The 27,905-nt window shown below is 36.9% G+C and overlaps 2 long non-coding RNA genes across 3 annotated transcripts in view; one reads left to right on the forward strand and one right to left on the reverse strand.

Annotated features, from left to right (window-relative positions):
• The window catches only part of LOC139791507 (uncharacterized), a 363,104-nt gene extending 342,047 nt beyond the window's left edge, over positions 1–21,057 (forward strand). The window contains exon 2 of the long non-coding RNA XR_011723946.1: positions 20,964–21,057. This is a non-coding gene — a long non-coding RNA (uncharacterized lncRNA). The remainder of the gene's footprint in view (positions 1–20,963) is intronic.
• Positions 20,965–26,045, reverse strand: LOC139791506 (uncharacterized). 2 transcript variants are annotated; one of them, XR_011723944.1, is made up of 2 exons: positions 26,015–26,045; positions 20,965–22,254 (listed from the first exon to the last, which is right to left on the reverse strand). It is a non-coding gene; the product is annotated as an uncharacterized lncRNA (long non-coding RNA). The 2 variants fall into 2 exon arrangements; XR_011723945.1 differs by lacking the exon at positions 26,015–26,045 and adding an exon at positions 23,166–24,310.
• Between the last annotated feature and the right edge of the window lie 1,860 nt (positions 26,046–27,905).

Consider the following 27,905-nt stretch of genomic DNA (forward strand, 5'->3'; position numbering starts at 1 on the left):
ATATGTTGAGATGTCTAAAAGTTTGTGAGGCATTCATGTATTGTTAATAATTAGGACAAAGGACTTCCAGGTGACTTGCTGTCTTCTGTAGCAGCAACTGTAGGACAGAAAAGGTACCCTAGAGAAGGAGGTTCTTCCTGCAGGAGAACCAGATAAACCAGGTGTCCTGGTTTGACCCCAGGATAGAACCTATTTTATTTCTAGTAATTTTACTTTTCAGTTAAGTCTCTTCAAAGTAACTGAACTTGCTGGAGTTAATGGCATGTTTTTCCATCAGTGTCTGTTTCTAGGACTGATAACATTCAATGTTTATAGTTACTGCTAGAGAATAGTGTTTAGTCCCAAGGCCACCACTTTGTTCTGCGAAACATCTTATGCTGCAGAAGCAAAAGGGAATAAAGAGGTCACATCCATGATCCTCCGTTGCAGAAGAGTGGGCCAGACAGGTGACCAAAGTTGACCAAATGAAGTATTCCATCCCATATGTGTAATACTAGGTATAAATCTGAAGGATCAGACAGGCCAAGCTCTTTTTAACCATGGATGGCATCCTGGGAGAACTTGTTTCATCTACCTTGAATCCTGATTTGTGCCCTCCTGAATTCATGTGTCCCTATGTCCAGCTCCCGTCTGCCACTGACTCCAGAAGCCTAGCCTAGGATTTTTCCAGGGATGTAGCCTTGGTGGGACTTGAGCATTACTGGGGGAGAGCATGATAATTGTTCTATATGTATTAGTACATATTTTTATATACTTAATGATTTTCCTTTTCTTCGCTACTGCTTCATTAAAGCTGTGAAGTTTAATTCCCAACCCATAAGGGTCTCTCCTTTATTTTTCCCTCCTTCTCCTACAGGGAAAGGAGTTAATAGAGAGTGTCTGTTACTTGTTTCATTGGTGGCCCAGAGTTAAACCATGATACTCTGTCTTGGTGATGGTATTTAAACTCACATGTAGTCAATGGAGATTAGTTAATGCAGTGACATCCATAAAGGTATTAAAAGTAATCTATAGTAAACATACATTTGGTCAGCTGATAGTTAAATTAACTGTTCAGTTCTTTGTGTTTCCATAACTGTATCACTTTAATGTTTTTCTATTTGCTAAGAATTCTAGACTCTAATGTCCATAAAATCAGCTTATATATTTAAGTACCTTAAATCATGAGCTGAATCCCATATTACAGTTTTAGAAGAGTCTACAAGAGGGTCTGAGTTCCTTGTGTGTCCTGTGTCTTATCATCAAAGAGGATTTCTTTTTGACAGATTGTAATGATATATAGTGACGGTGTGCACACTTCTGAAAAACATCAATCACCAACAAAAGTGGTGCTTTAAGATATATAACATATATCAGCTAGCTCACTCCTGTCAATCTGCAACAAGAAGGAAGACCAGGATGCTTTTTGTTACTACACTGAAAGGAAGGATAACCACACTGCTGGGCTACAATTTAAAAAAGTCAGGACACCTGGCTCTGACAACAGGCTGCTTGCATGATTTTGAATATGATGCCCATTAAGCCTCAGGAATGCATCAGCAAAATGTGGTAATATGTCTTGCACAGCAGATTTACTGGAGGAACACCAGCATGAAAGTCTAAAGAGACTTGTGCAGAAAACAATCTTGTTCCCTGTCTCCTTGTTACAGAAACTAGGAGGCTGGGAATTATGTACTGTGTGTGAGGCAGTTAACCCACATATTTGCCAGCTTTAAGATTGAATTATGAATACATTTTAAGTTTTCAGATGTTTGCACGATGACTGATGAAGGAAACCCTTTTATAAAAAAATACATAATCCTTTAACACTAAGAGGACTGGTTAACATTGTTTCTGGACTCTTATATACTATGGATCAGAATCTGTTCTCTAGACCTGCAGACAGCTGGAAAAGCTCTTTTCATGGTAATAATGTGCCTAGGAATTGTTGTGAATTAGCATGAACCATCAAAAGTGGGAGTCCTAGCAATTTAGTGCCCTAGTCCTTAAGCTGCCTTCAAACTTGGTAGGACTGTGAAAAAAACTTGACTGAGGGAAAAAGACACTGCTTTATCACAAGAAAGGGAAATATGGAGCAATGGTATCTTCAGAAACCCATCTAAAAGCATTTTGACACAAATTATTTTGCCCTGTAGTGTCACTGTTTCCAGTGGGTGGCTGAGGCTTTGCCCATTAGAAAGAAGAGTCAGCTTGAAATAGTCAAGGATCTCAAGGGAAGGGCTCTTGATCAGAGTACCTGGAGTTAACTAATTCATGGCAGAGCCTGTTTTAAGCACAGAACTTTCAAACAGCCATTTTATCCACCTTATTGATTCCTCTGCCTTGCTTATAAATAAATTACAGTAATTTGTATTTTATCTGTAAAATTTTGGTTGTAAAATGTTTTCTTTCATGAAACTATGTTAAGGAGCTATGGAGGAAAAACCGAGCTTAATTTTCTTTGCTTTTTCTTAATCAATGAAAAGCTTCTAGTATTTATTTTAGCATGATTTACTCCTTCTTTTCATAACTGTAGATAAGTAAAGTCTGTTGCTAAGTAGTCTGTTGACTAATTAACTTTATTGACCACTCATTTTAATCAACAGAGGAGTAAAAGTGGATGTTCACATACCCTTACTTCAGAAAGGTCATTTTTTTCTTCCAATTTTCTTTTTATTTCTCTGTCTGGATGTCAATATGTGCCACATCACCTCTGGCTGGATGCCAAACACAGGTCTTTGAAGCTGTGGCTTCCTGATTAATTGTTCCAGTGTAGCTTCTCTGGCTTTATGTGTTAAGCTGTATGAAGCAGCTCTCAGGCACTGTATTTGCATTTCTCAGCATTTTCCAAGCCATTTCATTGGAGACAGTAAATATTAATTAATGGCCTTGGACTGTGTCCAGTAAATTATAAGAGAGATACCTCAGGAGCCGTTAACAGTATTTCTGTGTCATATAGACTATACAGTAAATGACATTTTGAAATCTACTACCATGTTTCTGAGAAAAGCAAATATGTACAGCTGTCTTCAGAAAGCTAAAACCAATATTCAGAGTTTTAAACAGGATGTGGTGAGTTATTGCTTTCCAAGTCTTACTCCATTGTATTCCTTTCCTAATAAGTATTCTTATAAAAAATTCTCCAACAAATTTTAATTAATAAAAGTTCAACATTTTATTTACCTACAGTATTATTAACAAGATTGGAATTGTCCATATAGCTTTTAAGCTAGTATGTGTTTTGCTGCACACTTTTAATCTAGGGGTTTTTTTTAATACTGCCTGAATCATTACAGTGAACTACTTGTCCTTTACAGTGGTACGAGTTAGGAGTTTCTGTGATTCACTACAAGCTTAGTCAATTTTCTATACCTTCAACATTGCAGCCAGACACTGATGGTGTCTTTGCATTTACAGTAGAAAATTTTTTTTCATAATCCTTACAGTAAGATGGTGCCAGGTGTTTCTGCTTACTCACCGTCTTAATCCGTGTCAGACTGGCAGTGCATGGAGATCCAGAAAGTTAGATTTCCAAATATAGTACATAGAGATTCAGATAGATTTCCAAATATAGTCAGGAGTATTACATTCATCTGTGCAGTTCTACCAAATGTGACCTGAGTGCAGATTCTTCTTAAAAATACCTTGTGCTAATTTTCTGTCTGTCTAGTCAAATGTAGATGAACTCACTTGTAATTCCTGCTTTTGCATGAAGGAATTCTTCCACATAGACACAATCCATGCTCTGCTACCTCATCATGATACTATCTCAGAAACTCACACTCACTAATGAACATTGTCATCACAGTAGTCCTGTTTCTAAAGATGATACACTGACATACAATAAAAGATTAGTTTAAGGTCATCATGGAAATGTGTATGCATTATATACTGAAGTACAAAATGGAAACCCAAGGTAGTCCAGCTATTCTCAACAGAATAAACATCCTGCATTATTTGCCTCTGACCTTATCTGCATTGTTATAGATATTTAGGTGAGGAACTTCAGGTGTCTCTAGGCCTTTCTGCAAATTTATTTTTAGATTTACAACTTATAGAAGCTAATCCTTAATAATCCTGAAGCAAAAGAAGCTCATTGACTTAAAAAAAAAAAATTAAAATCCAACTTATTTTATAGTTACATGTAATTCATTAAGACAATGCAGAAAGGAAAACAATGAAGTAAATAGGTTTTAATAGAGGGAGAAAAATAGGTTTTAATAAAGGGAGAAAGGCATCTGCAAATCATGAAATGCCTGGTGTCTCACCTTCTTTTAAACTATACTTCACGTACTTTAAAGTTTTATGTCCTGGTAATTCATGAAATAAGTATCATGTAGGGTCCGCAGACTGGTATGATTCTAGCAGGTCAAGGCTATACATAGCTCTGCTTATAACACAATTCCAAATTTCTGAGTATGGACTAAATGATAACGTATAGATGGCACACAGAAACAGAGGGTTGAGTTTAAAAGGTAAAATCTGTTTTTCCTCTGTGACAAAATGTATTGAAAAAAACAGATTCGTAGTTGGATGTTGTGATGATCAAATGTTCTCTCCCTGTCCATTCTTGTTTTTCCATGGTGAAAATGACACAGCTGATCTAAATAACACAGATTCATTGACTTCAGGATCTGTGGATTACTCCACAACATAATGTCTAATATCCATATCATGGTGTTGTGCGTTTGAAATCAGGACAGATACTAAAGTTCTTCCCAATTTTTTGTACAGAAGGGTTTTTAGCACATGTTCCCCTCCATGCTGCACCCTTATGCTAAATATAGTCAGTAAGGTGACTATAGGAAAAAAACCCCACAGAAACCCTCACCTTGCAATCAACTTGTTTATCTTCTATCTGTCTCAGTGAAAAGAATTGTGTACATTAAATGTGTATGCATTTATGCATATTATATAAATATACATACATATTAAGTAGCATCTCCTTTCCTCAGTAACACTTAAGATTTTTGGCAGGCACTACAAAACAAACAGGTGGTCTGTTGTGAACTGATAGTGTTGTCAAAGTCTGAAGAGCTGAGGGAAAAAAGTCACGGCTTGCATTCATCCAAACTCAGCATAATTGTTATTGGCACCTATGGCAATGAAACCTGTCAGGAATAGAAAGAAAGATATGTCACTGTGTCTGGCCAACACAGGAGGGAGGTGAACAGAAATGTTTATAATCCATTTGTATATAAAGTTATTTCCAGTGGAAAGACCCTCTCCCTAGTCTTCCATGTTTGTTTTGTAAGGCATTTATATTTATGAATTTTAATAGAACCTGGGCAGCTATATTACAGTCATGTAAAAACATCTGATGGAAAACTCTTAACTACCAGTCACCACATGTTGTGTCTGGATGCTGTTCCTAGTCCTGTATCCTCCTAATGTTACATCACAGATGCTTCAAGGAGAGATGTGATCCCAGAAATGTGTTTACTGGAATACTTCTAAACACAACAAGAAAATTTCTTCCTGATTCCACTTGTTTAAGCTGTGCCCTGGAACATAGATAAGTACTGCCATTAACATTGTCACTTCAGCCACTATTTCTCCATTTCTCACTATAATTCATTTAAATGCATTGTTTTCTGAATAAGTGAAATCTTGGAAGGGAAATATTAGTCTTCGCAGGAACTTATGACAGACTTCATGTGCTAATTATATGGTGAGTAAAATAATAACTCCCTTCGTAATTCTTCGTAGTTTCATTGAGCATACAAAGACTTACACCTTCTTAAGATCTCACACCACAGTGCAGTCAGTGTGCCAACTACTAACATCACAGGTGGCAGCGTATCACAGACAGTCTGTGCACAGTCTTGATCATGCCAGTGAAAAGGAGGGGACAGAATGGAGCCAATACTTGGAAAAAATTGATTTACATTTTCTCCGCATGTTAATTGATTAACTCAATCAATAGCCTGGGAAAAATGTACAGTAAAGATTTTAAACTCAGCATCATATACCCCCTTTGCAGTAGACAGACCTCACAATTGAAGGCTGGACCTGCACACGCTCTCGGTAGCTCATTCATTGCAAAGTTTTGAACATAATTCTTCTTATATTGTACTGTCACAGAGTAGTCCACACAGAGTGAATTTTTTGCTTGTTCCATAAATTAGCATGTTCTTTTTCACAGAGTATCAGGATTATGATTGGAGCTTGACTTTCTCTTCCATACTGTGCAGAGATTTTTCAGGAAATTAAGTGCTGCATATTTTCACGTTGGGCTCCATACTGACATTTTTCAACATATGCTTATGTCTAGCATATCTAGTGTTAATCTGCAAGCAGCATGATGAGTGCTAAATTGAAAGAACTCTTTCCTTGTTAACATAGATATACATGCAACTTCCATGAAGTAAAGAACTCTACTCAAACTAGCTTTCTTGGAAACCAAGACCAGCATCTCATGTAATTAATTCTTTCAGCTACAATATATCCATTCACAACCAAAACAGAGTGTTTTAATATTTGTGCACATGATCATGCATTCATGGAGACAGGCCTTTCCTGATAGAGGTTCCATAAGAATAGCTGTACAAGAAATCTTCTCATATACAATCATAAATGTTGCTGCACGAACATTGTCACACGTAGCCTAACCAGCTTAAATATAGTACAGTGGAAAATAAATTACAAACTTAAAAAGAAATTTGTGCAGATACTGCATTATTAAACATTTCATTTCATTAAATCTGTTAATCTTTGTACCCCTTCCTTTTGTTCCTTCTTTAAAAAAAATCCTCCAGAAAAAAAACAAAAAAACAAACCAAACCAACCAACCAAAGTGTCTGGTAGTCTGAAATTGTGTCTGACTTTTCCAATAAATAGGAAGTGCAGATCTGGTAAAACTGGTGCTGCAAAATGTTGGGAAAAAAAGTATTTTGTTTACAGAAATCCTACATTTTCTGATGTTGAAAGTTAAACCTTTTTAAGGGAGGAAAAAAAAAACCCCACAAACAAACCTCCACAGATTTACATATAGTACTTCCAGGTTACATTTCTGCCTTGCTGCCTTGCTGGTTTGGCTAGCTTTTCTTGTAGGTGATGATACAAATGAATATGGTGACTAATGTTATGCTTCTATCTAGCTAAAAGCTTTCCCAGACTTTGGCCCTGACCATCTCCTCCAGTAAGAGATACATAAAAACTCTGGAGAAAGGAAAACAAAGAAAAAAAAAGGCCAAATGATGAGGTTTTTAGTTTGCAGGGGATTATGATATATGGTCTATCTTTGTAGTAGTTAAATCACAAATACTGTAAATGCTGAAGTGCCTTAGAGCTGCCACTGATTCTTGTGTTAACAAAAAAGGGTTCTGCTATGAAAGCAGAAGTGTCTTTGCAGAGTTGCTCTGCTGCTTGTAACACAGGTCAGAAAACACAGTGCTATCCATGTCCCTCTGAACCCCACCAGACAGAAAAGTTGGTGTTCACAAATACACTGGGTGGTTTATGAAATACTCTGTGCAACCGTAAACAGTAATTTTGTTCTAACTTAGGGAACATGCCCAAGGTAGCAATCTCTGGCACAGTCTTATGTAGTGAAAACTGAAGAATCATGAAAAGTTCTGCAATTTAAAAACTACGTACTTATTACTCCAAGACATGACTGTTGACAAGAGTAGTCTTGGGCCTCAGTTGAACTTCAGAGTAGCATGCCCAGTTTTTATCTAAAGACAATTATATCTTTATGGTGGTCAAAGGCATGTTTGCTAAATTTAGCAATACTTGGAACAGGGGAATCCTGGTGGACTAAGAGACTAGAAAATGTACAGTCAGTGAATTGAGTTCTAAGGAATTAGCAAGTTGGAAAATGGATTCTGGATGGTATGAATTTTTTTACTGTTCACCTAAAGAGCAGTGTGAGCTTCTCAACCCAGATGCTCTAATCACTGGGATATTGAGGTTACACCCACCTTAGCTTTGAAGATGGGGTCAGGAGTGTGCTCCTGAAGTGAAACTCTCAACCATCTTCACCATACCTTTGCTCACATCATGAAATCTCTCAAAATATGAGATCTGGATCCTTTCAGAAGAAACTACATTGTATGCAGAGACACAGAAGCACACCCATCACATTTTTGCCACTAATGAGCACTCAGCAGTCAGAACCAGGCAACAGCCAGGCCAAAGTAAACCCCTGAAACATGTTTAACATAGTTGTGAGAGCTTCAGCAGCAGCTGTTTCCCCATCCAGATCCACTGCACTGCACCAGTTGCTCGTGTTGACATAGTCTGAGTGAACCTCTTCTTTGTTTGACCAAGTATGGTGAGAATGGGCTGGCTTTGGTTCCTAACTCAAGGGAAAAAAAATTACCAATGTGTGGATATTGAGTGGAGAGAGGCATTTCCCTGCACCTCAGGCTCAGAAACATCTTTGTGGCTAGAGGATTAAGATGCTCCCTTTCACAGTAGGTGTATTAGTGTCCTGAATTTTATGATTCTCATTTTGAAGTAATGAATTGACCACACACATGATATAAACAGCTGAAGTACTTTATTCAGCAGTGGGGATGCCACAAATTGCTAAGTACCTAAGACTTGGTATTTTAGTTAACATGTAGTACTTGTGTGTACTCTAGCATTTTCAGGTGGCACTCACAAAGTTTTCTTCTAAAAAAACTGTGCATATCTTGGGACTTCATTTAAAGTACTCAAAGAAATTATGTGACATCCCCTGTACAACATTGCATTTGCCAGAGGCTAAGAACATACAGAGTGATTTAAAATCATCTGATACTTTTGTTACCATGTGTTTACCTGCTTGTATGTCTTATGTTTCCAGTGGTACCCAGATCAGACAATGGTTTTGCTGTCCTACCACTGGTTGTTTTGTTGGGGGAGGCATTTGTAAAAAAAGACAGATGAGAAAAGAGCCCCAAAAGTTAAAGAAAAACACAAGTCCATGCTGTTGCTACTGGACTACTATATGCTAGCTAACTTCTTTTTAAGTATATGGGGCAGGCAATCTGGTCTGTACTCAAAGTCATCATCCCACACTCAGAGCTGCACAGATATTTCACTGCTAAACTTGAGATAGATTCAGCAGTTCATGAAATAATCACTCAGTTTCTTCTCTCATGAAGAGGGTAGTTTCAAATCAAGATTCTTTTCTCCGCTTTAAATTAAGAAGTTGAAGAAGGAAAATCAGCACCCAGATGAATAACAAAATAGGCTCAGTTTTCTTCCTCCTGTTTATACCTCCTAAGAAGCAAAGCACATGCAGGGTGGAAGGACAGAGGTTCGTGTTGATTGAGACTGGTGTAGAATGGTGTTCTGGGAATAATGCAGTGGCCTGAAAGTCCCCTCCAAGCTGGAATACTCTAATTTACTGGCAGAAATTCTTTGATTATATCTCAGCTAACCTTGGAGAATCTTAGAGCTACTATCTTGAATAATTCTCCTCTCATAAGGCAGTCATATAGCATTAAAATACCCTAGAAACCAGGTATATTTCTAGCAGCAGCTACAAGCTGGACACCGATACAGGTAATGACTCCATTCTTGGAGCCTGAGTTGTCTTCCCTTCCCCTGTGATACTTATTTAAAAAAAATTTAAAATCATTGTTTTTATTTTCTATAAAAAGTAGCAATGGGAAAAATGATCATATAAATCCATGTTCATCTTCACACACAGTATAGACTCCTTTACGGAACATCTCTGCATCTCTGTCTTCCTAGACAGGGGTCAGGTTGTCTTCCATCAATACTCACAGTCTGCTCTTCATCAGCAAAGCTTTAAACACCAATCATTAAATGGAAAAATCTTTTCCTGCCATTGAGAATTATGTTAGAACATGTACAGCCATCCCACAGAGCATTGTCTTACTGTTAGGCCACCCATTGTTCTGATGAAGATGATTTAGGGTGATTCCAGACAGACAGATGAAGGGTGATTTAGCATTCAGAGTGTGCTCAGCAACAGAGGATGGAATTGAAATGTAGTGGGTTGATGCATGATCAGAAAAGTTTTTTTTTCTCCTTTATTTTGTAGACACAGTTGTTGAAATCTACAGTATAAAAAGCAGGAGGTGATCCTCAAACGAATGATTGAATAATAGTCTTACTTGGCTTTTTGCTCATTTTTTTGTATGTTGATATTAAGAACTTACACAGGCCCTTATTTTTCTTCTTGTTTCCTTTTACAGTGTCCTGCTTTTAAAGACAGATACTCAAAATCAGCATCAGTTCTATAAATACACACACACAGGCACAAAAGAAAGAGAGAAAAGAACTAGGCAGTGGTTGAATGGCTTCAACCAAGCTATAAATTTAAGTTGTTAAGAAGAGCCAAACCACAGTTACTGCTGATTTAAAGGAACTCTTGCACTTAGTGATCATCTTCATGAAGCAGAATGCATGGAAAACAAACATTAAGGTTTATAAACAGAAAGTAAATAAACGGTGCCCAGTGTTGGTCAGACCCATTTCATTTATAGACTGCTCTACTCAAACCATCTGCTGTTGGAACAAAAAAGAAGTCCTTTGAAACTGTAACTTTTATTACAGAGTATGAAAATATCCCAGACAAGCTGAAATTGAGACCCCTTGTCTTTGTGTGTATGTGTGTACATACACATGTGCTTTCTTGTTGACATGTATTATTATAGAGGTGACCTTTCTACAGACTTTGGACTCCACCTCTACATCAGGCTATTTTGAGGTCTAGAGTAAACCAACCAACATTTTGCAAAAAATCATCTCATCCTTACACACAAGATCAGCATGAACATCCAGTACTCTAAAGACCACTCAAATTTAAGTGGTGCATCTGACTTGTGCTCAACCTTAATGATTCACTCTTACTCCTGTGGGTGCTTGTTAGTCCCCCAAAAATAACAAATATAAAAATGTAAAGATAAAATCAGAAAATATATATGCCAAATCCCATTTGAATGTATTTGAATTTTGTTATCCTCTGGCAGGCCTTCAGTAAGAACATATAATCTAAAATGTCAACTGGCTCCTACATAGTGTTAGACAATCTAATAGATTTTCCCCTTATTGTTTTATGTTAACAATAATTACCCTGTGAATTCTTCATGTAATACCTTTTCTTTCATGACATGTCTGAAATAATCTTTATTTCTTTCCCTTTCTGTCCTACAATTAGAATATGGCTTTTCTCCTAACTTCCTGTCTTTTATTTACATACTAAACTAGGATGGCATTAAATTTAAAAGTTACGTGTTAAAAAATAGGCTGTGTTCGTTTAACAAGAGCTGCATTTGTTTGGTGCAATTTGTGGAAAAGGTGGCACCTGCCTGCCATAATGTTTATTGAAACAGAAGCCTAATGTGAGGCACTGGCAAGGGCACCCAGAGCAGTTTGGTGTTAACTGTGCCTCAGTTTCTCCCCTCCTACTGGGAAGTCCTTAGCCTTGTGATTCTCCCAAGGGCTTTCTCCAGTGTTGCTCACTGGGGTAAAGAGTTTCTTTTCCTGCAAGACATGATTCCTAAGCTCCACAGGTACAGGAATACCAGCTACAGACCTGCAGGATGTGAATGCTGCAGTAGTTGATTAAATATCCTGTGCCATAATATTGGAAATGGAGGGTGTCTGCCTTCTCATACCAAAAATGCAGGGTTCTCTCTTCTACTTTAGAAGAGGATTTTCCTAAAGCAGAATTAGGCTTAAGAAAAGCAACAAGTCACCCTTTTCTGTGGAAAAAGGGAAAACACCTACTAATAGCTGTTAATAGACCATGGCAGGATACCAGTCACTAAGTAAACAGCAACTTGATAATGTAGGAAAGCTGCTTATAAGAAAAACACAGTGGCTCCTTCCAACTTTAGTTTATCTGTTGATTGCCATTTAAGATGTGGAGAAGGCACAGAAGCTGATGTGTTGATGTAAAATATCCTCTATTAGTGAGGGGGCAGAAAAACATAGCAAGAGCTTTAACTATGCAATGAAAAATACCTAAGCATTTATTCAAACAAAAATAGTTATTTTATTTTGTTAAAAAGGTACTTTGTCACTGTTTAAAACCTAAGGATTATTCTTTGAAACTAATAAATATTGCATAAGTGATACATATCCAGAGACCATGCTTTCATGATAATTTGAAAACTAGAAAGGGAAAAACCTTAAAAAAAATTAATTATTGCGGCAAATTATTATTTCAAATACAGTTTTGATGTTATATTTTTAGGACCTTTTAACTACACCATAATTTCCTCACTTGGTTTAGGTTATGTTCAGATTAATTTAAGGACTTTTTTTTAAAAAAAAAATCTGTTACAGATTTTCAACAATGTGAAAATTGAATATTTGTGGTTAAAAGACAAAAGATGGAAACATAATTCCTTGTTTAAGATTTCCCTCCTAAGCCTTAGCTGAGTATTTACAGTGTTGTAACAGTAACTTCAACAGTCTAGAAAAAAAATCTTTGAAATGAGGAAACATTACTCTGTAATAGTCTCTGCTCAGTAGCTGAACAAAAACTTACAGAGAAGCCATCTAGTTCTGTTTGTCTATATTTTCAGCTGAATATGTCTCTATTGACTTTTTTTCCTTATTACAATGACCCTACATTGCAGGAAAAATAACAGAAATACCAGCAAAACCAAACCTGACAGGCTGATCTGAAAAGACCACTTTATGTTTTGAAAACAGCTCTCTAATAACTAATGTTAGTGGTTTGCTAAAAAAAAAACCACAAACCCTCAAGAGCTCACTCTAAGAAAAAAACCCAACACAGTGGTCTTTGGTTCTTGCACATCTACACAACATAGATTATGAAAAACAACCAAATGGGTCACCCAAAAAAACAACCAAATGGGTCACATTCGCTTTCCTGAACTCAATTAAAGTCCTTCATCCTGAACAGATTGTGATGAAAAATAATTAAAATAATAAAATAAAATAAATAAAATAAAATAAAATAAAATAATAAAATAAAATAAAATAAAATAAAATAAAATAAAACAAAATAAAATAAAATAAAATAAAATAAAATAAAATAAAATAAAATAAAATAAAATAAAATAAAATAAAATAAAATAAAATAAAATAAAATAAAATAAAGTAAAATAATAGATGGCTAGAAAGCATTTCTGGCTTCATAGTCATAGTAAACTTTCCAATAGGCCCTCTCCATTGGAAGGGGCATGCAGTAAGTCTGTCAGCAGCTCTCTGCTGAGTTCCTGTGCTTCAAACTCATGAAGAATCAATCCTGAGGATAAGGTTTTCTCCATTGCTCTGAATACTGATCACTTTGTTCTTTCTTTCTGACTGTATCCAGATGAGAATCAGGTCCCATGAATGTACTACTTGTTAAAGAGACAAACTAACAAATATAACAAGAGACCTGTGTGTGCAATAGAGAGCAGAAGTCCCTTCTATTTCAAAGTCTCAGGAGTTGAGACACAGATGATTGTAGCCCATACTTATTTTGTGCTGCAGAACAAAACAGCTCCCAGGGAATGCTGCAATCCAATGTGCAGACACCTCTTCTATAAGTCAGTTCTTCTGTTTTGGGGAAGATTAACTCCTTCAGTCAATAACGAATTACAAACAGGAGAATTGTGTCCATGGGTATTTCCACAAATATTTATTAGGTGCCAATAGAAAAGATAGGTGATTAAATGATACTGCTGCAGCAGTAATTAAGAGATGCTGTTTGATTCCAGCATGTACCTGAACCTATTTCAAGTAGTTTTATGTTTACTGTATTCAGTTTAAATATCTAGAAACAAAGACTGGATTTAGCCACTAATAATATGATGCTGGGGTGATAAAATGGTGTCCTAGAGAGGAAAAAAAGAGCTGAGAACCTAGCAAGTGCTCCATAACTTATAATGGTCCAGGCTATGGTTTTGTGTTCTGTGTTTGTGCCTAAACTGTAGCTTGATTCTCTGCAGAGCTGGGAGACTCTCTAGAAGGCATTAGAGTTTTCTTCTTGACCACCACCCCAACCCTCTGCAGAAATCTGGGGTGTGCAAGAGGATGAGGCATAACCATATTACACTCCAGAATGACACAGTGGCTGGTACCCAGCACTGGGCATACAGAAGAACTGCACAACTGGTCTGTGTTTAGGAGGGGTCCAGTAGCAGTTGATGTCCAGGGAACTGATAATTCCTTTGTATGACAGTAGTCACTTCAACCTGTATCAGAAAGCCAAGTGCTGCTGTCCCACTGAACCTAAGGCATAGAATAACCCCACTGCTCTGGGGTTTGTGCCAAAATAGAGAACATCTGCTAGATTCACCTGGAAAAAGTAGTCATTCAGAATTTATGTAACTCTGTACACCGCTGAGCTAGCACTTGATAAAGCAAAATATTCACACAGGACTCTGCCCTAATATGGGCCTCCAGTGAGGCCCAGTCTTTGTCTGATAGGTGAAAAACCACAGGAATGTTTGGCTGCATATTTCAACCTGTGATAGCTGGTTGCAGCCTAGGAGGGGGCTGTTGAATGTTGCTGACTTGCTGGAACAGGTGAGATCCACCCTGCATATACGGGATATGAGAGAAGCCATAAGGAAGAGGAAGTCAATGTCTGGAACAAATACTGTGGGAAAAAGCCTGTTGTGTAAGTTTTCAGCACCATCACAGTGTTTTGAATTATGCTTCTGCATGATAAAACCAAATTCCAAACATGGTGACTTATTGCTTCACTATAATGAGTGTCAGGGTGGAAATTCCTTTGGCTCACCCTGCTCTGTTAGCATGGTGGAAGAAATATAAATAAATAATATAAATTTGAAAAATCATTTCTATATTGTAATATTTCTAGCATAGACTTAGGCCAGAAAATCCTAGAAAATTTGTAGAAAATATTATTTGCATGAGGTCTCTATTTTGATTTCCATAACTCTGAATGAGCTCATTTGAGCACTAATCCAAAGTAGGTATGCAAACCTTTTGTCAAATGACTCTGTGTTGGTAAATCTGATCAGAATGCTAAATCTATCCCTTAAATATTAATTTCCAGCAGTCAGTAACTCTGTGCTACATGAGAGGAGTAAATGGACAGTAGCCAAAATAGTAAGTGGCTGGATTCCTACCCAGTAATCATCAGGAGACTAATAAGATGTGGATTTTTCTGCAAAACCTGACACCAGCTTTTGAATTGTAATCTGTTCCAAAATTGGTTCTGAAAACATTCATCTTCAAATCATATTTTCCTTCTTGCTCTTTGAAACTTTGTCTTTCATCCTGTAATTATCTCAGCACTAAAAATCTCTAAGAGAAAATGGATAGAGCTCTTTTCTCCTGTGATACTGAAGCATTGTTCCAGAGCAACAGTGTGAAGTCTTAATAAACAATCATTTATTAACATGATTATTCATGTCATTGCCTGGGGTTTGTCAGAAGTTACAGAAAGAGGAGTAAATTTATTGGCCTGTGAAACCAAGGAATGTATGCATTTAGAGACTGGCTAAAAAAAGTTAAAAAAAAACCCCAAAACTGCTGTTAAATATCTCCTAGGGTGTGGGAAAAAAAACAGATGAAGTTCCATTAATCTGTCCCAGGGTTGGAGATAGGATCACCCAAAATTTAAATCACTTCTCACTTCTGGAAAACCACTGACACAAGAATCCCTTCTGAAACTCCCAGATAGTCTGGAGATTTCCAAGCATCATTTGGCCCCACTTGCCATCCATTATTCATCTGCTGTAACAGGACCATTGAATTACAGATAGCTCAACCTAAAATGTAAAGAAAATCTCATAACTTATTGTCTGTTGGTTTAGGTAAGTTTCCAGATACAACCCACAATCCTACATCAGGACACAGAAGTTGTTATTCTTGTACAAATACGATGCCCTGCTTAGGAGTGGCCTGTTCTTCACCCCATTATGGTTATTTTACTCTAATGTAAATAGCAACAGATACAAGTGTTTACAAACAAGACTTTGCTCCCATATCCCTGTCAATGCCTTGCCAGCTTCCTGGAGGGAAGGAAGCTCAGTGACGCAGGCCTTTATTCACTGGAAAGCTTGAGTGTTTATTTGCAAACAAAACATTTGCATGTGATCCAAAACCTATGATTTGCCTACAGTATGTTGTCATCCCAACCATGTTTGTTAACACCAGACTGAACAAATCGGAGGGAGTACAAATGTCAAAAGTTCAATGGCAGATTGAAAGCCTGGGCGGGTCTAAAACATTCACTATTGTTTATCAACAAAGTCACATATAATAGCATGACATCTTTTGTGACTATATGGCAAATGAAGATGGAGAGTAAACGATAATTGCTTTACTACTTCATGGTGAGCTTGTTAAGATTCCAGGGCAAATCATTGCTTTCTTTTCCCTTGTAATAAGAGAAGCTTTTGAAATAGCTTCTCTGATTTATTTGAATGCTTGTGTTTTACTACTTAAACTTTATATTGAGCAGTCACTTCTTTTTCAGGATTTAAGATTTTCTTTTCTTTCATCCTGTGAAAAAGTGGCAGCATCACATTGCCTGAAGGGTCTTGTGGATAAAAGCATTATTTTGCTGAGCCACTTTTCCTGCTTCCTTCTTTCATTTAATTCTTCTTTATGTCTCACTCCCCTCACATCCATATGTATTCCAGACCATACATTTTAAAACCATTATTTTTCAGCAGTCACTGCCCTTGACATTTTACACTAGCTTGAACCCTCCTACCAAACATTTGAGAAGATTCTCTCCTACAAAGAAACAGCAATGAAAAAGGATTGTCCAAAACACAGCTTGTGTTTTCTGGGGCATATTGCAGCAAAACACACAGACTCCACTCTGGCATGGAGCTTTTGTGGGGTAGCTCTTATCAGCCTCACTCCTGTTTCTGGCATGAGAAAATTGCTGGTTATGAAGGGCACGTACTGGTTACTGTATAACTCATAGTCATCTGGAGCCCTCAAGACTACTGTCAGTTAAGTTGCTCTAAGTCAGGGAAAGTAGATTGTATCAAGGCATCAGTGGTGTTCTGTCAGGGATTATATGTGAAACACCTGACTATGGTTAACACCTAGCTAGTTCTCCATATTTCTTGGGTGAAGGACCTCATCAACATGCCAACGGAAGACACTGAGTTCAGTTGGATTTCAGGAAAGCTTTGTGAAGCACCAGAGTTGGAATGAGTTTCGCCCACAACTGGAAATAATATACTTATGTCAAGGAAGCACTCAGCCCAAAATAATCTCCCCAGCTACTTAGCCTCTGTAAGAAAGCTCAAGCAGCACAGCACTGTGTTAACAGAGCTAAATTGCTCCTGGGACCCTCTTCAGGGAGCTCTATGGTGTCGTAAAGACTTGGCAGCTATTTAAAAGTAGTTTGAGTAGTTCTCATGTACTTTTGCTTTCTGCAACATACAGATTCCCAGACTGCATACACAGTGGATGATCCATGCCATAGGAGTTCTGGAAGTAAGGATACAAAATCAGTTAGAAGTCAGACATTCTACAGGCTAAGAAAACACTTCAAAACATTTTTTTAAGTCTGAAATGGCTCCCCAGCTTTGGCTCGGCAGGACACAGCTATATCATGCTTCTGGAAATATTGTGTTTCTGTATTTAGGCCAAAAGAGGTATTGAACAAAAATAACAAAACTAACACCTGTATTCAGGACCCTGGACTTTGAATTTTAAATTTTCTTCCCTTAAGAATCTTTTGCTGAAGCATCACACTGCAGCATGGAAACCTGTACTTAAATGGCAAAAGCCTATTTACCATTCTGCCCTTGAAACTTTTAGCTTATTCTCCTTCTATTGGAAACATTTTCAGGTTTCTTTTCAATTTGATAATACATTTTTTATATTATTCTTTTTCCTTGCTCCTTGCTTCCTGATCATCCTTCCTATCAACCTCCTTTACTGAATTTTCTGCTGACAGAATGATTTTCAGGCCTTGCAGCCTGCAAGAGGTTTCTGAGGACCTGAAAAGATCCACCTTCAGGTTTGCTAGGCAATGAACCCTTTCAGACACACATGTAGAGAAGTGCTAGATACTCTTTTATCCTCTTAGCCAGGAAGACAATTTGTATAGGTCAGTCAGATCCTTTAGTAAGTTATTGCTATGCTACATGTTCTAAGAGAAGTAAATTTCATCCTGTATATTCTTACAGGTCCTTTTGACAGGACCTTCTTTTACCTAGGCTGCCTATGTTAAAAAAAAAAAAAATTAAATTAATATATATATATATTATTGCCTGAATATTAATATACCTTTCTTAAAAAGTTATGATTCTTAACATTTCAGAATGAGAAACATATCAACTCTAAGTTCTATTTCTGCACTTGCCCACATTTCAGATTAAATCAAAAGCAAGTCTGAGAATTAATTGAAAAACCTCTACATGTGTTTTTTGTTTGGATGAAATATGTAATAAATTCTCATGAAGTCTACTTTGGCTTCTACTGCTAAAGCGTTTGAGTGAAAAAACATGAAAAGGGAGAAAAACAGGCATGTAGTTTTGATTTTTTTATTTCCATACCTACTTACATGAAAGCTACAGGTAGAATTAAATCGTAATAAAGCTTTGGCAGGCTCAGAAAAGCTGAAGATAGAAAATTGTGCATTAATAGAGCAACCCACTAGTACCCTGTGAGCATTATGTGCAAGAAGTAGACCCTGGAAATTACATCCTACTAATGGATACTTCTTTGGAATTATAAGGTAAAAGCACTGTGATGCATGTAATCTTTGCCTTATGTTTAATGTCTGAAAACTGATACTGTAGTATGAATAATTTCATGCAAAGGAATAAACACAGAGAAAAGTCTAAAATAAAGTTTTTCATTGCCATGAAAACACTGATAACCAGGAGCTGACACAAGTACACCTACACTACTGAGGGATGCAGTAAGAGCAAGGAAGTGGGGATTTGTTCACTGGAATCTTCTGCAGCTCTAAGGCCATAAATCTACTTCATACCTGTGGCACTGAAGTTCCCCCTGGTTGCTGGTACTGGGTCCTCACCTTTTAAGCAAAGAATCATAGAATATTAGGGATTGGAAGGGACCTCTAGGAATCATCTAGTTAATCCCTCCTGCCAAAGCAAGATAACCTAGGGCAGGCCACACAGGAACACATGCAGGCAGGTTTTGAACATATCCAGAGAAAGTCTCCACAACCTCTCTGGGCAGCCTGTTCCAGTACTATGTCACCCTCAAAGTAAAGAAATTTCCCCTCATGTTGAGGTGGAACTTCCTATGTTCTAGTTTAAACCCATTACTCCTTGTCTTACTGCTGGGCACAACTGAAAAGAGATTGGCCTCATCCTCTTGACACACACACACTTCAGATATTTACAGACATTAATAGGATCCCTTTCAACCTTCTTTTTTCAAGCCTAAACATACACAGTTCTTTCAGTCTTTCTTTAGAGGAAAGACTATCATCCTCGTACCTCTCCGTTGCAATCCCTGTCTCCCTTTAACTGGGGATCCCAAAACTGGATACTGTATTCTAGGTGTGGTCTCACCAGGGCAAAGTAAAGGCGGAGAAGAACCTCCCTAGATCTGCTGGATACCCTTTTCCTTATGCACCATAGGATACCATTGGCTCTCTTGTCCAGTGTGATCCACAATGCCTCCGTTGCTGACCCATGGAGAATTTACTCTTCACTAGGACTCCAAGATCTTCTCCATGGAGCTCTTTTCCAGCAGAACATCACCTGATTTGTAGTGGGTATTGGTGTTAGTCATCCCCAGGTGCAGGATTCTAGACTTGTCCTTATTAAACCTCATGAGGCTGACTTTTGCCCAGCTCTCCAGCCTGTACAGATCTCGTTGCATAGCATCACAGCCTTCTGGCATATCAGCCACCCCTCCCAGCTTTGTATCCTCAGCAAACTTGTTAAGGGTACACTCCATCCCCTCCTCCAGGTTGTTGACAAACATACTGAACAAAACTGGACCCAGCACTGATCCCTGGGGAGCACCACTGGCCACAGACATCCAACTTGACTCTGTACTGTTGACCACAGCCCAGTAAACAATGTTGTTGATCCAATTATCAATCTAGCTCACAGTCTGATAATCTGTCCCATATTTCTTGAGTTTTGTTATGAGAATGTTATGGGAGACTGTTTTGGAAGTTTTACTGAAGAACATAAACTGCAAAAGGACACTGCAGCCATAACAAGGGTGGGACTCACTCTAAGTACTTTCCTACTCCATTTCTGAAACTTTGGCTCTAAAATGGAGGAAAACACTTTGAGCATGGCAATGGTGTCCTCAGTGACATATCTCAAGACTTGATGTCTAGACATAAAAAAACATGCACCAAAAAGAGGAACCCACTCTGTGCACTGAGTAGCTATGTTGATAGATGCATCCAGTATATCCATTGCCTACAACAGGCACTGTTTGACTTGCACATATAGAGAGACTACAGCCTCATTAGTGTTGCATAGGGATACTGCCACAATCTATATTAGCTATAATGTGGATGTGACCTAAAGATGTTATATGTGGTGGGAGTTAAGTGCTAAAGAGAAAAAATTCTTAGGACTTTCAGGAGACTACAGCCATTAACTCCTTTGTGATTTTAAAAAAGCTGTTGGGTCGGTCACTATATAGCTGTAGATTAAGTGGTGGCCTAATGCAGGATTTTGCACTTGCTCACCTCTTGAAATTCAGTGCTTGATCTGGTATGAATTCTCTGAAAATCTCAACTGCACTACGAATACATTCTGTCAGGTTGAATGTCCCCTGGGGAAATTTAGACATCAAACTGTTCCTGCAGTTCTCCTTCACTGAAATCTCTCTCACATAGTACAGTTTGAAGTTTGGTGTAATAGGATGCTCATTAGAATTCATTCCCTCTCCTTTCTGGCTAGCCAATTTTCAATACCAGAGTTAGTCTTCCTGTATTTTCTGTGCCACTTTTATCCTTCATTTTATAAACTAAACTTTTTCTAGCTAGTGCCAGAAGTTTTTTTTGTTGGGTTTTTGGGTTTTTTGGTTTTGGTTTTGTTTTTTTCACATACAGCACAAAAGTATTTATTGACACAGCCTAGACTAATTGGGACTTCTTAGGTTCATCGCAGCTTTTTCCTCTTTTTTTTTTTTTTTTTTTTTTTTTTTTTTTTTTTTTTTTTTTTTTTTTTTTTTTTTTTTTTTTTCCCCACTTCATTAAGATTACTTGTTGGACATAGTAATATGCTTCCTGAATACGGGTGACATGATCAGGCCATTGTGTATGGAATATTTATGTCAGAGACCACTGATGATGCTAAATATCACATAGATTATTTTTTAATCTTCTACAACACTAATGACATCAAAAGAACCACACTTGCACAAGCACAAAGGAATATCTACATTCATAAGTTGTTGTATGATTTATCATATTACTATATTTTACAAAAATAGTTTTTTTAATTTAAAAATCCACACTTCAGGTGATCACAAACATGCTTTGCATGGAGCAATTGTTCACTCTTCTGGAACTCAGGTTTTTTTCTGCCTCTCTTTAGTGCATCACACATCATGGAAAATCGCTCTTACTTTTGTTCTCATGTTTCTTTTAACACGAGCATCTTCCATGGGAAATCTGACACTTGGAGAAGAGGGAGTAATTACAAAAAGAGGAAAGGTTATTGCACATACTACTAAAGGTAGAGACACTACTATAAGACACTTTTGCAACAATGCCGAGACTAATGCATTTTGAAAACAGTTGCCCAAGTACTTCTCATTCTTTGACCCGGTTGAATTATCCTGAAAATAAATATGGAATAAAAAAATTTTTATGCTCAGTTCTGAGATGCATTCATGTAAACCTATATTCTCCCTTCCAATTGAAATTATATTTCCTGCCAGATGAACCATGAAGTGGTAACAGCTTGGGGCAACATTTTTGATATGAGAGCTCTTCCGGGAACCAGGCTTTGAGAGAGAGTAAGAACCAGAGAGACCAAAAGAGAAGAGTATACAATGAAAATTGATATAATAAAAGATATATTTTGTTAGAAGATTTTTAAACGAAATATTTAAAGGGAGTTAATATATTACACAAATAAAGCTGATTGATTGCATTTGCAGTGCAGTTAAACAATTTAAAGAGTGTCAGATCAGTATTCTTGTTCTATAATGGCCATGATAACTCATCATATTTGCTTTCCTACTTGTAATCATATTTTATTTTCTTTACCAGAATTCTACAAGTAATTGCTGGTGGCATATATACTAAGTCACAGATGTTAGAACAAAAGACAAAACAAGTACACTGAATGTACATTTTGCATTTTCACCCAACAAAGGTTTTCAGCTGTTTCTTCCTTGCAGCTGCTTAAAGGTCTTGCTGTCCTCTCTCACTGGAATGACTGTGTTGAGAGACTGCAATGCAACAATGATCTTGTTAATTATTTCATTCTATTTAATTGTAGTTAACATCAAGTGTAACAATCAGAAAATATGTGATATTAACTTCGTGGAGTTATTTTTCCAAAGTGTCATTTTGGTGAGACTGGCAAAGGACTTCTGCATTCAAATCTACTCTGAGAAGTGTCTATTTGTCACATCAGCCCTTCAGGTAACTTTAGAATCTACAGGTGGATGACTTTAGTTTATTCAAGTGGTCACTAGGGCTAAGTGGAGCCTTTCCTTCCTGTCTGAACCAAAAATGGATCAGAGACCACTTTTAATGATACTTTAATGTTTTGAAATTTCACCAGATGTATTTAAACATGAAATACTTCATGGATAGGAAGGCAACAATCCAGAACAAATGTTCCCAGGATATTCCCTATCAGTCATTAATCATCAAAACTTGCTTTTTTCTTTCATGATCACAAAGTTCAACAGAAACACTTCAACATATCTCCCTGTTACTTTCTATAGCAGTTGTCCCTCCCACCAGAGTTCTCACTGACTGCAGCCAGACCAGGATTTTTGTCCCAGTGGATCAGCTGTGAAGAGGATCCATCACAGAGATCTTCAAACACCATAAAAAAGTTGTCACCAAACCCACACGTCAGGCCCTATATCCTTACTGTTCTAGCATGGTTGAAATCATCCTAGGAGCACTATAGCCAGCAGCCAAGTAGCCCTGGCAAATACAACACTGTTGTGATGTGTGGTGACAAGAGTGTAGGGTGTGTTAGTAACTTCACCATCCCATTCACAGTATGTCTACATACATTGGTTCAAGCAGGACTCCGCCTTCCAGATGACCTCAGATTTCCACAATTCAGAGGTAGTTCTGGAGTTCCCAGTAGTTTTTAACCACACCAGAGACATCCATGTACCTTGTACAGTAACAGTTTTCCTCTGTGATTAGAAATTTGCAAAGCACCTTCTACAAAAATAAGCATATTCAGTGGTGAATTTTACCTTACTTTATATTTGGGGATGAAGTGACAACCAGAACTGTCTCTGCAGTTGTAGCACCGCAGACTTCCATTTAAATTAAGTCAATAGGAGATTTAACTATGACAGGACCTCAGGGCTGGACCCATAAAGTATATGACAAGTAATTTAGAAATCAATCTTAGTTCACCCCTAAAGACTGTCACTTTAAAATCAACAGTCCTAAGTGAAGGATAGATTTTTAAATCCAATGTTTATATTAAACTTTCATAATAAAATACTAGACAGCTAGGCAGCAATTAATATTGATTTACAGTTTAATGACAACAGCATTATCAGAATACTGAAGTTAAAACCTTTATGCAATAGTCAATAATTTAACTGAGAATAGGCACGCAGTAACAAAGAGCTGGCATGAGTGTGTGAGATCTCTGATTGCTTCCGTTGTGGCAGAGAGCCTATAAATAAGTTTACAGAGCCCTAAACTAGGAAATTCAAGGTTTCCCCGATTCTACACACAAACTTTAATAGTAAAATGTTAACAAGTTTTTCTTAGTCACTTATTAACTCCTACTGTAATATGTAGTGAATACTGATTGACATTTACTTCAGACATAGATTTAGAAGTTCACTGTGTTGCTGTTGTTTTTTATTGTTTGACAAATATTTTGTTTGAACAGATTTCAACATTTTGGTATTCAGAAATTATTTTCAACTCACATGTTAGTTAACTACCGTGTGTGCAACATGTAAAACCCACTAATAATGCATATTTGATATGAATTAAAGGACTTGTTTAAGATATATAAAATATGTTTAATAGACAGGTAAATTTGAGTATATATAATATATGTAACTGTAAATAGTTGGCAGAAAGATTGTGGCCTAGCTACCTTGAACTTTCAGCCTGACCAAAATATATAACCTATCTAAAATATCTTGTTCCTAAAAATACAGAGTGAGTTTGGCTAGCTGTCAGACACTAACCCAACTGCTTACTCACTTCCCCTTCTCAACAAGACAGAGGGAGAAAATATGATGAAAAAGCCTGTAGGTCGTGCTGAAGGCAGGAAGATCACTCACCCGTTACTGTGAGGGGCAAAACAGACTAGACTTGGGGAAAATTAATTCAGTTTATTCCCAATTAAGAAGAGATTTGGCTAGTGAGAGAACAAAGGCACAAACTAAACCAACTTTTTACCTACATTTTCAAAAAAAGAAAAAAGGAAGACCTGGGAAACTACAGGTCAGTCAGTCTCAGGTCTTTTACGATGGAATCACAGTGTCACTTGACAAAGGGAAAACAACGGATACCTGGACTTGTGCAAAGCATTCAACACTATCCTGCATGACATCGTGGTCTCTAAATTGGAAAAATATGGGATTTGATAAATGGACTGTTCAGTGGATAAGGAACTGGCTAGCTGGTCATCCTCAAAAAATTGTAGCCAACAACATGATGTCCAAATCAAGACCAGTGATGTGTGGCATTCCTCAAGGGTGTGCATCAGGACCTCTGTTTTTTTACCAACTTTGTTGGTGACATGGACAGTGGAACTGAGTACAGTCTTTCCCTTCTTACAATTAATTATTAGTTCTCAATAAATAAACCAGATAAAATAATAGAGTGCTCCAAACATGTATAGGTCATGTTTGCTTTGAAATACCAAGATTCTCTTCTTTAAAATGGAGGCAAAAAACTTGTCTTGAAACTCTTGGGTTCTCATTTTTCTTATTTCCCTAACCCTCACAAGTTTTGTCTTGGGCCTCTCTTTAGGAAAGCATTTAAACACTTTCTTTGCACTTAATGTTTGGATTGTTTGTAACCCATAAACAACAGATCTGAAGCAAATACTACAAGGTGAGAGAGTACCTAAGTATTCTTTGGAGTGCCTGACCAGAAACATTCATAAAAGAAAAGGAGAAATGTAAAGACAACTTGGAATTTCTTTTCATTAAGTCTAGGGACCATCAGTTTCAGGTACCAATAGAAGACAACTCCTGTCATACATATGTTGATGTCCATCATCTCCATCATGTAACTCAATGGCTGCAGCTCAGGGGGGCTTTGGGAATTCTCTGTTTTCCAACACCCAAGATTGTTTTGTTAATTTCCACCACAGAAAAGGAGAAGAGGAGAAAATGTTCAGGAACTATTCTGTATGGATGTTAAACATAGAAAGATATTTTAGCCACCCTCTAGATGACAGCTGAACTCCATAATCAAGACATTTAAATACATAAATTAGACAATTTCTTTCACGGCTTCTTTCTTCTCTATTTTATTTTATTTATTTGATTTTATTTATTTGATTTGATTTTATTATACATATATATATATATATATATATATAAAATACATAGAGTATTTAGAATCTTGAGAAATCTTAAAGACAAAAATTTATTCATCTGTCCTGAAAAGGAAAAGTATTTTCTTTTTTCCTCCCTACTTCATACCACCAGTCCCCCCTCTGCAGGATGATATCCATCTCTTACTCAGCCAAAGAGGGCAACCCTTTCTATTAGGAAGAAGGGATAATATTCTCCTATATTTTTACCACAGAGACCATGAATGGTTATATGGTAAAGTTACAAAAATTTTATTTTGCACTGCAGTACCCAGTGGTATAGAGCCATATGCCATATAAATTTAAACTGGTGTTTACTTGATTGAGAACCTGGCCACTTCCTCTCCGAGTCACCAAGCAATTTGACTTGAAACACAAACAGAGGCCAGGGCCAGAATTTTCTACCCTCTTGAACTATCATGTCTTCAAGCCTACCTTACCTGTGATCCTGATGTCTGCAAAGAAACCAGAAATAAATCTATAGAGCTGGCAAAAAAAAAAAAAAACTACAAAGTGAACATGCCTCATTTTCCTTCCCCCCAACCCACATCTGCATTGCTTTTCTTGCTTCAATTTCCTCTTGATTTCTCCCATTCTTTTTTATTTATTTGCATTCCACATATGGAAACACTGGCACAGAAGAAAACTTGCTTGTTTCCCAGCATATCTTTAACTGACACTAATACAAATGTAAACTTGATTTTTCCCTGTTGGACCACTGGGAATCGGTATGGCTGATCTTGTTGTTTGTGGGAAATGCAATCCTTTCTCTATAAAGAAAAGCTAATGAAAACATTAAATATTCATACTGTATCCCTAATTGTATAATAAAGTGAAACATGTGCAGTTACTGTTGAAAAACTCCAGTCTAATTAGCAGTACTATAATAAATGCTTAAGTAAAACATAGAATGTTCAGTGCTACTCAGAAAATCTGTTTTCTCATTCAACAGTATTGATACTGAATCTAGTAAGATAATGTTGATAAAGTAAAAATTGTAAGTGCAAATATATATTCTTACTTTAAATATCTAAATTAAAGGATATCTGCCATATTCCAGTAACCAAAGATTGGCTTATTCCATTACTATTTCTACTATGTATCCTCTGCTGGTGGTGTTTATTTGTGGCATTTTATTTTTATTTGGTCTGGTTTGGGGTTTTTTTGTTGTTGTTGGTTTTTTTTGTTTGTTGGGGTTTTTTTTATGTTTTGGTTGGTTGGTTGGTTGGTTTTTTTTTTGCTTTAAATGTTACTACTTAATTTACCATCAACCAGTATTATTTTCTGTGTTGTGGAAACACGGTAAGGAATACAGCTGGAAAAGGCTATTTCAGCTTCTAATTTATTCTGTAGTTTTAGAATAAGGATCTCAATTTTGTCCGGTGAATCTAATCAAACAGTCTTTGAACAGAGAAGTCAGAAACATCATGAAGTTTCTTTTTCTTTTTAAAAATTTCTGCTGAAACATCAATATCTGATTTTCTGTAAATGCTTCTGTGAGAACAGGAAGGCAAGGAGCAAAGTGGCTCATAGCAACACCTTCTATGGAAGAGCCAACATGTAAAACTGAAAGCACACATGCATTTTCTCAAAGGTTACTCATGGTTTCAGATTAAGAAAAACTTCTCATAGCAACAATGCAAAGTCTGCCTTCTAATGTCATAGATAGAAAGATCAAGGAATGTGTTTGAACTACCAAAACACCAAACTACCAAAACATAAATGAACAGAATATATAAATTATTTTTTTCCCCCTTTTTCCCCCTATTGACTAATTTAACCAACATTGGAACAAAGAATGGATAAAATCTTCCTCAAAAGTTGCTGACGTAAGCCCCTGAGACATAATTCCAAGCAAAAAAGAGATCTGTTGTAACAGATTATAATGTTAATTCTTTTCTTTGTAATGTTTTGATGCAAATGCTTTATAAATATACAATCTAATTTCCTCCATTGCTTTACATTAAAACCAGCAATAACACTGATATTATGAGGTAGTGTTTTCTTTTCTGTCATTTTGGAGCACTTTTTTGGTTCACTTTGAAAGATTTTTTTATGATTGTAACAAATCAAATGTTATCACATTTTGGAATTGAAATTTCCTTTCTCTTTCTGCTCTTATACAAACTGCAAGGTTCAGTTATGCAATCAGAGTAATTTGATTGAAATTTAACATTGGGAATTTATTGACATTTCTTTCCAGTTTCTGTTCCTTTTTTCATGCTCTGTGGACAACTGTATCTGACTGTTGAATTATTTAGTTGTAATCAGCAGTTGCTTGACACAGAAATGGTGTAATGCTTTATCTAAATGAACAAAGAACAGATTGAT

This window comes from Heliangelus exortis, chromosome 1 (genome assembly GCF_036169615.1).
Source record: "Heliangelus exortis chromosome 1, bHelExo1.hap1, whole genome shotgun sequence".
NCBI classification, from domain to species: Eukaryota; Metazoa; Chordata; class Aves; order Apodiformes; family Trochilidae; genus Heliangelus; species Heliangelus exortis.